Here is a 13,694-nt window from a genome sequence, read left to right as displayed (position 1 = left end):
ATTCTTCACTACTTAAAGAACATGTTCCCCTCTCTTTAATTCTTCAAAAACAACGCATATCACCATACTCCCCAATGAGCTGGAAGCCTTGTGGACTGAACAGGTGTACAAACCAAAATCTCCGGTAATCTTAACCAGAACCCTAACAATTCGGTCATAAAGTACCTTTAACGAAGCTTTAGCTAAAAACAAAATATTTCACCTTTCCCAAAATGTACATCTGTCATTCTCTGAATAGCTAGGAGAGTCTTTTATGGTCTCCATTATGTTCTTGAGGCATTTCCTTCAAAAATTTGCTGACCTCATCATTAAACTCTTTGTTTTTCTTATAAAACAGCACCTATAGCAGTTTCGTAGCGCGCTACGAAACTGCTGTTTTTGCTAAAACAGAGTACATTTGCACTAAAGCGTCTTTTGTTTGAACTTATGACTTTTCAAACTTCTTCTACAGGTGTCAAAGACTTAGGTAATCTCCAAATAGTGGAACTTAAACAAAATTGACCAAAACTAAGAATATCACCTTTTCCTCAAATCAGTGAGCTAGTTGACCTAGCTGTGTCTTCAAATTTGCAATCTCCTTCTTCAAAGCTTTGTTTTTAGCTCTCAGGGTCATGTTCATTTTCTTGATATGTTTAGCTTGTTTGAGGGCTGGAACCGTCCAGGTATATACATCAGCCACTGAATCTACATGACTCACTAGGCTTCTGCTACCCTTTAACACAGCTTTTCTATAGTTGGCATACCTAACTGCACGCTCCTTAATCACATTCTTTGTTTTGACAATTTCCTCTTTGGCTGCTCCTACTTGATTCTTTATGGCAATCACATTTCCTCCTTGGGTGATGATAACCTTTCTATTCTTGTCTTTATGTTTGACTGCCTCCACTGTTTTGGTCAATACTTCAATTACCTCTGTTCTGGGTGACTTTACAGCTTTCTCTCCTTTATGCACTTTCTCCTTTATAGCTTCTCCTTCTTTATGCACTTTCTCAGCTTCTCTAATTTGTTTCCTTGTAACTGGTCTTCTTGGCTTGAACATAAACTCCTCACTAGGCTCATCAAACCTTAATCTCTTTGAAGCTTTTGATTTCTTAGTGCTCTCAGGAGAAGATTGGGTCAAGTCAATATGCATGGGTTCAAGATGAACTGGTTCTTCCTGCTCAAATTCAATTGCCTCAAGTAAATCACTTAAGCTGGCTTTCGAAATTGGACTTTCCTCAACAGCTACTGATTTACCTTTCTCCTTGCTTAATTGACCCCTTGTTTTAACTCTTGATGCTCTTTCGGACACAGCTGATCCATGTACATCTTTCTTGTGCTTGACCTTTTCCTTTGATGATGACTGAGGTGGCTGAGGTGGCTCTTTAATAACCAAGGGCTTGACTGGTTTGTTTAACTGAGATTTAACTTTCTTTTTCTCCCTAGTCTCCTTCCTAAGATCAGCTATTGTAGGTTCTTCCATTGATTCTTCTCTTTCCCTAACAGGCTGTGGGGTGAGGCCTGTCTTATTCTGGAAACCGGCCATATAGATGAAAGAATTCCAATCCCTACCAATTTTTTGCAGAGTATCCAGCACCAACAGTTTGACTAGACCATGATGAAATAGTGAGGTCTCACAATCATCCTTTCTCAATTGAACCTTGTCACACATCTTGCTGAGGCTTCGAAATAGGTAAAATGGGATGTCTATAGATGTTTTACCCGTAAAATGCAGCAACAACTTAAAATGATAGGAATAAACTTTGTTATATCTGCCCTCACAAGTTAAATACTTTTGAATACAGGTAAGAAGCATAGCATAGTGTTCTTTAACATAACTTCTAGGCACAGCCTTGGTTAAATCTTCATTCGCATAGGCTTCCTTCAAGAATTCTTTACAGGGGCTCATATCAAATTTGAAATTTTTAAACCACTCCTGCCCCCCTCTGGGAATCTCAGTCACACTAGCAATAGCCTCTGGAGATACTGGGAATTCTAACATAGATACCTTGGAATTTAAGCCTGTAAAATTCAAGGCAAACTCTTTTGTTACCTGAGTGTGTCCTCCCTTCAGCTTTTCACAGAAACTCCAGCAACCAGCGTCCTTGAAGGCCCTTTTAACACCTTCATCCTTCAATGCAAGGTCCAATCCTTTAGGTTCTGCCCTTTGACACCTTCCAGACCGATGCTCCTTTTCCATTATGCTTTGAAATATTTCGCACAGCAAGACACCACCAGCCTCAACTCGAAAAGCAAATTCAAATTTTAGAACGCAAGCTCGCTTGCAACCAGGCTCTCTTGAAGAATAAACTCGGGTTCATTTTCAATTCAGATGTCTTATCATATAAGCTGGCCACTCCATGCAATATTAACAAACATCATGACACAACCATATATGACAAAACCGTTTAAATGAACTTAATGTGCATGACTATGAACCTATTGGTGGAATGATGGCTCGTAAGTGCTTGGAAGGTACACCAACTGACAACAACCGAACGGACACAATGACTCATCCCTGGACATGACATTTTACGAATCTGCGCTGCGAAAATCCCCGAATCCGCGATTTCGTAGCGCAGACAGTTATAATTTAACGACATGCGCTGTGAAATGGCTGACGCTACGAAAAGGCTAAAACATCATTGCGCTGCAAAATCAACCAATCAAACTGCGCTGCGAAAATGCGAAAAGGACACATGACATATACGAGATAAGAGATGTCTTATTCAATCACGATGAAGGAAGACTAATGGTTTTGAAAACGATTCTCATTAATATCATTGAAAAACATAACCCCTAAGTGGTAAACATAGGATAACAACCATTTGACACTCATTTTTGACAATGAAACTTTGGACAAAACTTATATACATGTGACTGCAATTCTAGGTGATAACAACTTCTACAATCTGAAAAGGACCAAGCCACAGCTTCTGAAATTTCGTATGTTTGCCCTTTTCTTCATGAGCCTTATCCCATTTCAAAACTAAATCTCCAATCTGAAAGTTCTTTCTGGTTATGATGTTTGAGTCAAAAGAGGATTTTATTAGCGCTTGGTGATGAGCATGGGTTTTCTTAGCTTGTTCTCGTCGTTCTTCTAGTTTGATTATCTCCATTTGTCTCAATTGTAAGGAGGAAGTAGATACTTCATCGATGTGTTGTACTAAAGAAAAAGAGGGAATGACCAAGTGAGTTGGAAGAACCACTTCTTTCCCATAAACTAAATTAAAGGGAGAAGTGCCGATTGAAGCTTTCTTCGTAATTCTATCTGCCCATAAAGCATTTACCAGCGCTTTGTGCCAATTCTTTTGGTTTTGGTCGACTGTTCTTTTAATAATCCTGATTAGGTTTTTGTTTGTTGATTCAGCCAACCCATTACCTTGCGGATAGTAATTCGCAAAATACTTCAGTTTGAACCCTCTTTTAAGTGCAAACTCAGTCATTACATTTCCAGAAAAGTATGATGCATTATCAAACATTAAGGCCGTTGGTAATCCAAACCTAGTGATGATAAATTGATCTATGAATTCAATAATGTTTTCAGAATTAACTGTCTTGAGAGGAACTGCTTCTACCCATTTAGTAAAATAATCTGTTGCCGTGAGGATATACCTATGCTGCTTAGAAGAGTGAGGAACGATCTCACCTATTATGTCCAAGCCCCATTGGTTGAATGGTTGCTTGATGTTAACCGGCTGTAGTGGCATGGACGATTTCTTTTGTTTCCCTGCAGCAGTCTGGTAGATTTGGCATTTCCTTACGTAATTGTATGAGTCTTTGAACAACGTGGGCCAATAATATCCTGCACGTAAGATCTTATGGGCAGTAGCTTCTCTAGCATAGTGTCCACCTGCTGGTCCATCGTGGAGTTCCTGCAAAACCTTTTCAACTTCAGTTTTCTCAAGACACCTAAGAAGTACAGAATCGTAATTCCTTTTAAAAAGAACATCATTTATGAGCTGGTATTGTTTAGCTTTCAATCTCAGAGCTCTTTTCTTGGTGTGATCCAGGTGTGATGGAGCATACCCGTTCTTAAGATAATAAATGGTGTCCGCATATAATGATTCTGCGTCGTTAGGCTTACCTCATATGCATGTACCTCTTCAGATGACTTCTCAGGAATTTGCGATGCTCCAGCTAACATCTTGCAGAACCCTTGACCTCTTACGATGTTTGCTGGCTTGATCTTAAGATCGTATCCTTGTAAAGCGGTAATCCAATTTGCTCTCTTTTCGCCCACATCCTTCTGTACCAACAGGTTTCTTACCGCTGGAAACGGTACTACGACTTTGGTATGGGCTTTAAGTAAGAAAGGTTTGAAATATTTGATCACTTTGAAAACAGCATATGCCTGTTTCTCCACGTCTGAATAATTGAGCTCAGCACCTTGTAAGTTCGAGCTAAAGAATGCGATTGGAGCTTCCGCTTTCTCTTGATTTGCTTGAGTTAAAATCGCGGCATAAGATTTCTCTGAGGCAAAAGTGTATAAGATAAAAGATTCTAAAAAATTTGGGGTAGCTAAAGATGGAGCGTTGATGATAGCTTGTTTGATCAAGTTGAATGCTTCGTGCTCATCTTGACCCCATTTAAAATTTGAATTCTTTTTTATCATATTTTGTAAAGGAGAGATAATACGTGAAAAATCCGGGACAAACCTTTTTACAAAATTGATTTGTCCAAGGAAAGATTGCATGGCCTTTTTGTTATGGGGCATGGATATTTCAGAAATTTCTTTGATTCTGTCAGGTTCAATGTGAATACCAGATTTCGACACTATGAATCCTAGCAATTTCCCTTCACTTAATGTGAAAAAATATTTCTTCGGGTTAAGTGAAATCCCATACCTTAAACATCTTTGAAAGATTTGTTTCAAATCTTTGAGATGGTCGCTTCGCTTCTTGGAGTACACTGTTATATCATCCAGGTAAATCACTACCGATTTATTGACTAAACCTTTAAACACGATGTCCATGGCTCTCTGAAAGGTAGCGCCGGCATTGATCAGACCAAATGGCATCTTCCGATACGCGTACGTGCCCCATTTGGTTCGGAAAGTGGTTTTCAACTGATCATCGGGATGTACCAGCACTTGATTGTATCCTGAAAATCCATCCAGGAAAGACATTAATTCTGAGCCCGCTACTGCCTGTAGTATTTGCTCCATAGGTGGTAGGGGAAAATTGTCTTTCTGACAGGCTTTGTTGAGGTTCCAGAAATCAATACAGATCCTGATATCTCTGTTTTTCTTTCTAACGGGCACCATATTGGATACCCATTTGGAATGTCTGACGGGGAAAATTATTCTGGCTCTCAACAACTTATTTAGCTCAGTCTTTATCTGATTTTATAAGTTGGGGTGGATTTTTCTGAGCTTCTGCTGGACAGGTTTCTCATTGTCAATCATAGGGATAGTGTGTTGAATGATAGAAGTGTTGTATGTCTTCAGCTCATCGTAATTCCATGCAAAAACGTTTTTGTATTGTCTCAGAAGACGGATATATGCTGATTTTTCTTCAGGGGCTAGGCCGTGGCCCAGATTAACGTTTTGCGGCTTCTGATCGGTTCTTAGGTTCACTAATTCATAATTCAGAGTTGAACTGTAGAGTTTAGAATTGGCAGACCTTTTAAACTGACTTTTCAAATCATATAAATCTTCTAACTTAACCACCGATTTAGGTATAGAATTATCAGTGCTATTTTGTTGAATTTGGTGATCATGATGGTCTTCGTCAATTATTTGATTTGAGTAGGATCCTTCAGAAGTGAGGAAATTTACAATGTCAGGATCGTCGTTGAATACCCTCTAGTTGGTGATGTTGTCAGGGATGGATGGTCTAAAGATTAATTCTATTGAGAACCTATCGGGACTAAAATCTTCGGAGGGAATAAGTCTAGAGGCTATGTTAGCTGACAAGTCTGCGCTCACATTTTGGAGTCTTGGGATTGACGAAATATTGAATGCTATGAAATGTGAAGTAAGATCTTTTACTAAAGATTGATAGTGCTTTAAATGACTTGACAGGCAATGTATGGTGTTACGTACCTGTTTGACGACAATTTCGGAATCTCCAAAGACTTGAAGATACTTAACATTCAGCTCGATTGCTTTGTATAGGCCTTGCACCAAGGCTTCGTACTCCGCTGTATTGTTTGTGGAATCGAACTCAAGTCTGCATGTAAGCATGATCTTGTTTCCATCTGGGCTAATCAGAACGCATCCTGCTCCTGCTCCCTCGTTAGATTTAGAGCCATCAAAATATAATTTCCAAAATAAATATGTATTTACAGAGTTATCTAAAAAATTAAAACACTTTGAATCATCAGTTTGGGAAAAAATTTCAACTTGGGATAAAACTGAATTTTCTAAGTAAGGTGAGGTGTGAGCATTGAAATTGCCGAGGAAAGAATCTACCGAGTAATTGCCTATGATACTGCTGTTGTATGCTATTGCTTCATTCTCTCCTTCCAATTCAGTCACTATGTACTTTTGGTGCAACTCTCGTTCAACCTTTATTTGATTGGGTTTACCGTTGTAAGGTAACCACATGTGCGACCAGTCGGTTGAGAAGTATTCGTGGAGTTTTTCGGACCAATCCCTGCTAAGAATTAAACCATAGAATTCGGGGATATCAGCTACTAGAATGTCGATAACCTGGCATACTTTCGGGTTAGACGACAATCTTATGGTCACCTGGTTAAGTTCACCAATCACTTCGACTTGAGATCGATCAAGTTGAACTATGCGCACTGCTGATTTTTGTGGCTGAACATTCAATTTGGCACATATTGATCTGGGTAAAATATTCGTTGAAGCACCAGAATCAACCAAGCAATTGTGCACGTTTTTATTGAAAATTTCATAAGTGAGAAGGAAAGGAGGAGTATGGGATCTTGATCTTCCTCCAATCAAGGCAATGTCATTTGGATCAATCTTATTGATCATGTTGGTTGGAGGTCTTCCCATGTTGTGGGAAGCTACAGCTGTAGGTAAAGATGTAGTAGGCACGGCATGTAATTCTTTCATCATTATTTTCTGTTGATGTTTCAACTTGCTCAATTCGTAAAGAGTGATATTAGCCCTAGTCTTTTTCATGTCATCGATAATGTTATACTCCATTTCATCCGACACTATCAGTGTTCTTGATGGAGGTGCTTGATCTGATTGGACTGGGCTAAATTGGGTCGCTCTAGCAGTTGTTTTCTTTGTTGCGACCTTATCTTTTGTTGCAGGGCTTGCGCCCTTCTGTTTAGGGGTAGTTTGGGGAGGATCAAGTTGATTTTTGCTTCGTGTGCTAACCGGAAATGCTTCTTGATCTTCTTCTTGTGGGAGGATGAAATCCCACATTCCTTGTAGTTCCACAACTTCTTCATCATCGGTCTGCCCTTCAGTGGTATTCTCTTCTTCTTCTTCTTCTTCAGATTCGACGTTTGAGACAACATTTTTTTTAAAAGATCTGAAGGGCTTTTTTGAAGAAGTTTCTGCTACTTGTTTTCTTATGTCAATCATCTCATTGGACATGGCCTTTAACACTTTTTGTAATCCTTCCATATCGAAAGGATCTTTCGTTAGCTTCTTCTTGGTGTCTTCTTTGAAAGAGATTTTCTTAGATTTGCGTTCTTCTATTGCAGATCTCTTTTCTAAGGCAACGACGCGCTTTTCTACTGCTAACGCTTCAGTCAAGTTTTCAACTAAGGTCGTCTTGTTTGCCCTATCTACGAAGATAGCCAAGTTTGATGGTAAGGCCGTGATGTACCATTCACATCTTACTTCCTCGCTGGGTTGAGAAGCAGCGGGAATTTTGTTGAGGATCTTATTGAACCGTAAATTGAAATCTTTAATGGGTTCTCTAGCCTCAGCTTTAAGATTAGATAGGTCATTGATCAATGTCGTTGTTGATCTATCATCGCCAAACTTGGTGAGGAATTGACTTTGAAAAATGTCCCAACTTGTGATGGACCCAGAAGGTAACGAAAAGTACCGTGACCCGGCTGTTCCTTGCATTGTATAAGGAAAAAGCCGGACGACAGCATCCTCGTTGGTAACTCCGTTGAGATTAACAGAAAGCATGAAATTATTGATATGCTCTTCAACTAGCATGCCTGTTTCTGGATTGAATTTAGGTATCCATTTCTCAGGATGGGCCGGTATTGGGCTCAGGGGTGGAGGCATTAAAACCGCCCCAGGATTGTTCCATGGAGACTGTGCCATCGTTGAGCCACTAGTTAATGAAAGTGCAGAAGATGGTCCCTGATGCTGAGAAGATGAAGATATTATGATCTTTGATGATTGAAGAGGAAGGGTTGTGGAAGATGGATGAGTGATTTGGGGTGAGGATGTGGGTGGTTGACTTCGCAGTGAGGGGGTTGAAATGGACGAAGTAGATGAAAGAGTCTCACGATCAGACTCTGGTGGTGTTTTCCTTGCTCTTTTCCTAGTAGGGAGAGGGAGTTCAATCTGGTCAGGGGATGAGCAGGATTGTACTGCGAAGTCACGCTGCTGTGAGATTTATCAGACCTCTGAGAAAAAATAGAGAATCCCTGGAGTTTACGAATCAAAGTTTGAATTTCAGGGGGTTCAATGATGAGTTGGTCTGATATATTAGGGTAGGTAGCAGCGGTGGATACTCAAGCGACTTCTAACTCCGGGTTTAACCATACTAGAGAAGTCGGGGGAGTTGATGAGGGTGATTTACTCTCATAATGGTATTTAGATTTTGACTTAGTTGCCATTCATAGTTCGTGCCCTCCTTCTAGCGCCAAATATGTTGAGGGCCCTAAAATCGGGTCAACAACAAGGGGGATACCCACCCGGTCCAGAACCTGGTTAGCGGCTCCTTGCCCGTTTGGTGTAGCGGGTCCGACTGGGGATAATGGGACCAGCTTCCCAATCTAAAGGATGTGTGTTTGTGTAGATTTTGATGATACTAATCTAGAGGTAATTTTAAGCTAATTTAATTCTAAACTCTAAACTGACTCTATTCTACTGTAATCTAACAAAAACAGCACATCTAATCTATACTAACCCGGGGTAGAATTCTTCTATTATGCGATCTAAAAAAGATTTCATACAATAACTGGTAATAAATATCATTCAACTATCATAAGAATATAAATCAATTAAGATAAACCATTCTGCATAAGAAGTTAGGCAAAACAGTTGTGAACAACATATCGCATAATCAGTTATTCATATGTCAAGCACAAACAAATGACTCCACCGTACAAAAGTGCCAAATGGTAACCCACACATTCATATATTAACATATAAACAACTCAGCTGTATATCACTCTAAGAATATGAGCAGAAATTAATCAAGAGATAAAAGTACCATTTATGACTGATTTCACTCACAAACTTCAAGCAATAACGATTTATCTCTACTTACTTCTAACATCTACTAAGAGTACAGAAGTGCAACATCAGTAGCAGACATTAAAATGCAAACATAAATAAATCTCGATCCATCCATTCATCAAAAACCCCCTCCGAGGGTGCAAAAGTGCATGTTCTGAGGACAAGTTTTTTGACAAATTTCTGGACCCTTCTCCAAATGCCATGAGAAGGGTTAAATACTACTAACTAACTAATCTTAATTACACAAATTTAGGAAACGGCTTCAAATGACTGCCCTTTTCCTAAAACAAATTTATTTCTAAAAATTGAATCTAATTTCTAACCGTTTCTGTATCTGCTCCTTAGTGTTGTAAGCAATGCAAGGTTCGCCTGGAAAGAGTCGGATGGTTGTCTTTTTCTTTTGCTCGAGCGATAAAAGTAGAAATAACAAAAGCTGGCACCTCTTTTTGACAAACTAGAAGATATTTTCGAAAATCTTCCTCTGGCTGGGTGTATTTGCTGTGTGTATACTTAGTATAACCCAGATTTCTTTCAAACTGATTGTGCTGTTGCTATTTCGGTTTCCGGCCGTGCGAATGACTCAATGAGTTAGGGATTTCGTTGCCTGAACAATCTTCCGTTCTTTGTTCCAGGCTTTTCTGGAGCGACCTCCCTCTTTAGCGTTTTTCCTTTTGCTTTACCCAGTCTGAGCTTCAGGATCTTTTGCAAACATGCTGCTTTTGTGCGCCTTTGACTCTGAGTCTTGGATAGTCTATTTTCATCAGTGTCTGTTGAGTGATACTCTGGAATCCGCGGCCCTGCTGCATGCGGCATCCATTTGCGAAGGCATCTCCTCTCTATTCTTCCAGTATTGGCGCTTTCCCCTTTTCCTTAGATGTTTCCTGCATATAGATTTATATTAGTTGCTGCCTTACAGTTTACGCAAAGGAAAAGAGAAGTGACGAAAAGATTGACATGAAAGCTTTAAGTTCTAATGAATGCATAATCATGACACTCATAATGAATCGACTCTTCGAAAAACGCAACACGATCATCCTTGGATACTCAGGCGTGCAATCATTTATTTCCCTTAAGGTGCGCGCTCAATTTTAGGTTTACAGATCATGCCGAGGAAACTTTGCGATGAGTGGTTTCTGCGATTCGCATCGCAGCATCGAGGATTGCGATGTCGAGAAGTGTCATCGCAGCAATGGATAGTCTCATTCATCGCAGATCGCAAATCGCAAGATCACATTTTGCGAGATCGCAGATCGCAAATCGCAAGATCGCATTTTTCATTTGATAACTGTGTGCTGCTTATGCGACGTTGCGATATGCGACGTCACATAGCGGCCGTCAGTGATTCCTTAGGTTTTCTTTTAAGGGCGCTTTCAAAATATGCGATGCGATGAATGTCGCATCGCTTTTTTGCAGTTTATTTATGCGCATAGGAAAATGCTTCACTCTCTCTTTGCGATGCGATATAGCTTTTAGGGAGTTAAATATAAAAATTTTGATAAAAATATTTTTGGGATTTTTGGTTAAGGGTCCCCCTTTGCTTGATGTTATTGCTAATACCAAACAAAGAGGGGGGTTGTTGGTGACCACAACACGTAGGTCAAGAGCATAATAGTCACTTTGTACGAGATTTTCATAATCCAATGCACCCCTCATGTCAATATTGTCATCAGTTTAATCATGTCATAGAAGAATGCCCCATGCTTATTGTGAAGATGCAAGAAAATAATACTCATACTCAGCAGCCTACCCAGAACATCTAGATGATGAGGTCAGAACCGTGCAAAGAGGGTCCTAGTGTTAATATTGTCACACGAAGTGGCATAGCTATCGGGGACGATAATGGGAAGAAACCAGAGGAAAATGTATGGGTTCGCAATGCTGCTGATAAGGAGACTGGGTTCAATGTAAATAAGGTAAAGGAAAAATTTATGGAAGCAAAAAGGAGCTTCACGTATGCAGAAGCTTCTACTTCAAGAACTCAAAGTACATACATGGGAAAGACTGAAGACATCAATACTGCACAAGAGGCATAACCCTAATTATTAGCATCCTTTTTACAAACCTACATTAAGCTCGTAAGGGATAAGAAGGTAGTAGAAGGACTACAATGGTTGATATATAACTGCACTGGCAAGAAGAAGCCACTACTGGAACATGTGGTACATAAGGTGGGAAAAAGTAAGAAAAGGACTGGTTGCGAATTGGGATTGACTACAATGATAGGAGAATTCAAAATGGACCAGTTAATTCTTGATTTTGTGTTTGATGCAAATGTTCTGCAGAAGCAAACCTGAGAAGGAATGGGAAGACCCGCGCTACAGTGGTCCCCGATCTAGGTGAGTATGGTGAATCAACAAAATATTATTCCTATGGGGTACCTACATGGAGTGACAGTGGATAGTGAAGGGGCACACGCCATAGCCGATTTTGAAGTGATCGAAATAGTAGACAAAAGTAAACCATATCCAGCGCTGCCTGGAATTGATTGGGCATTTGATATGAATGTAGTCATCAACCTTAAGAAGCACCGTATGACATTTGAAAATAGGATACTAAGGGTTATTGTTTCGTTGGATCTAGCCAAGGGTGTGTGGTGTACTGAACCAGTCCATGATTATGATGTAGAGGATGATATCGAGCAGATCTATAAGCTTACTATGCGAGATGAGGATTGGATCAACCCAATGGCAAATGGGTGAATTACGTGGGAGAAGGACAAGTCCTGCAATTCAGATTCAAATGAGGAGCTTGAACACTGGCAAAATAGGTTGCATAAGGTATTGTCACTGCGATACAATAGGCTTACAAAGTCACTCCGATGTATATCCACTGAGGTACGCAACTTAACACATTATGGTGGTTTAGAAGATGCCAATTTATTTTTGGATAAATTGGAGAGAGATGTACCAGAGGAACATCAGTTCTAGGAGTTAGACATTGCGATGAGAGATACGCTTGCCAGATGGTGGGGTACGCGTAAGAACAACTTTGCAGACTGGACGGAATATTGGAGGATGATGAAGTTGTGGTTTGGGTATGCCAATACCTGCATTACAAAGAAATATATAGGGAAGGACGATTTGCACGAGCATCTGGCTTGATGAACGAAAGCATGTGGGGAAGAACCATAGCTAGAATGGGTTCATATATTCTACCACACTTTGGATTCGGTTCCAATGAACTGGTATCTAGAAACGGAGCTATGACATGGAACCATAGAATGAGATGTTATGAAGGAAAGTTTTCTATTAACTTTTAGCTTTGAAGATGGATTTGAATGTATTGATGAGGCGTTATAGGAGATGAAAGCTGCAATCTTTAGAATGCCTGATGTTAAAATTGGCAACTAGGGCCACACTCCATGTGGGTCATCTTATTTATGGCAGCTAATATTTTTATTGGATCCCTCTCATTGAGAGGTGTAGGATTGATCTAAATATCATCCGATTCTGATAAATATTTATGAAGTTATGAATTTATTTATGTTATGGACAAATTGTTAAGTCGACCAGCATCTTATGTAGGCTTAGAAGCCCAACCGACGTGTCTATTCAACCTCTACATTTTTAGTATAAATAAGAGAGGATTTGGAGTCATTAGTGACACACTCTTTATGTGATCTCCTCTCGACGTCTTGGGTTTCTGGAGAAGGAAAGACACTAAAGAGTACGCTGGCCTAGATGATGCCCTAGTTGAAAATGCGGCCCTAGATCTAAAATGCAGAAGCCCTAAAAACAGTCATGGAGAAGTGTATACGTAGCAAGAGGAAGGGTCTATTCATAACCATTGAGAAGTCTGTCCATAACCGCAGTAAGGGTAATCGCAGTCATGGTAATGAACTCGCTTGGAGATAATGCCGTAGTTAAGGGTGAACGTCGTAGTAAAGGGAGCCGCAATCATAAGGACATGAGGCCGCAGTCAAGCTACAATGATGAAGAGTCAAGCTGCAGAAAGCTGCAGTGATGGAGAGGGAAGCCATAGTAGGAGCCATAGTCAAGTGTAAAGGTGCCACAGTCATGGTAAAACCACATTAACAATCAGTACAATCAAGTCTCAGATAAGGACATTGTATTTATATGAGTTCTGGACTATTTATAGCCTCGGACATAACCACGGTGAGCAGAAGTCTTGATGAAGCCCTCTCGGTGGTCTCAGCATAATGGGTAGAAGCATTCATGATTGTGATCATTCTATACATAGTCACCTACTTGACGATCACTACCTTTGTCATGACTACAATCTAGACATGGTGTGAGGAGAAGGGTCATAACAATACAATCTGGGCATAGCTACAGATATATTTGGTGAGAGTGCAAACATTACTCTCAGTGGTTCTATCCTAGAATATTGAGGAAAC

Source organism: Pinus tabuliformis, chromosome 4_1 (assembly GCF_031772625.1).
Source record: "Pinus tabuliformis cultivar Carrire ecotype Pingquan chromosome 4_1, CPIR1, whole genome shotgun sequence".
In the NCBI taxonomy this organism is placed as follows: domain Eukaryota; kingdom Viridiplantae; phylum Streptophyta; class Pinopsida; order Pinales; family Pinaceae; genus Pinus; species Pinus tabuliformis.
This window is presented reverse-complemented; position numbering follows the sequence as displayed.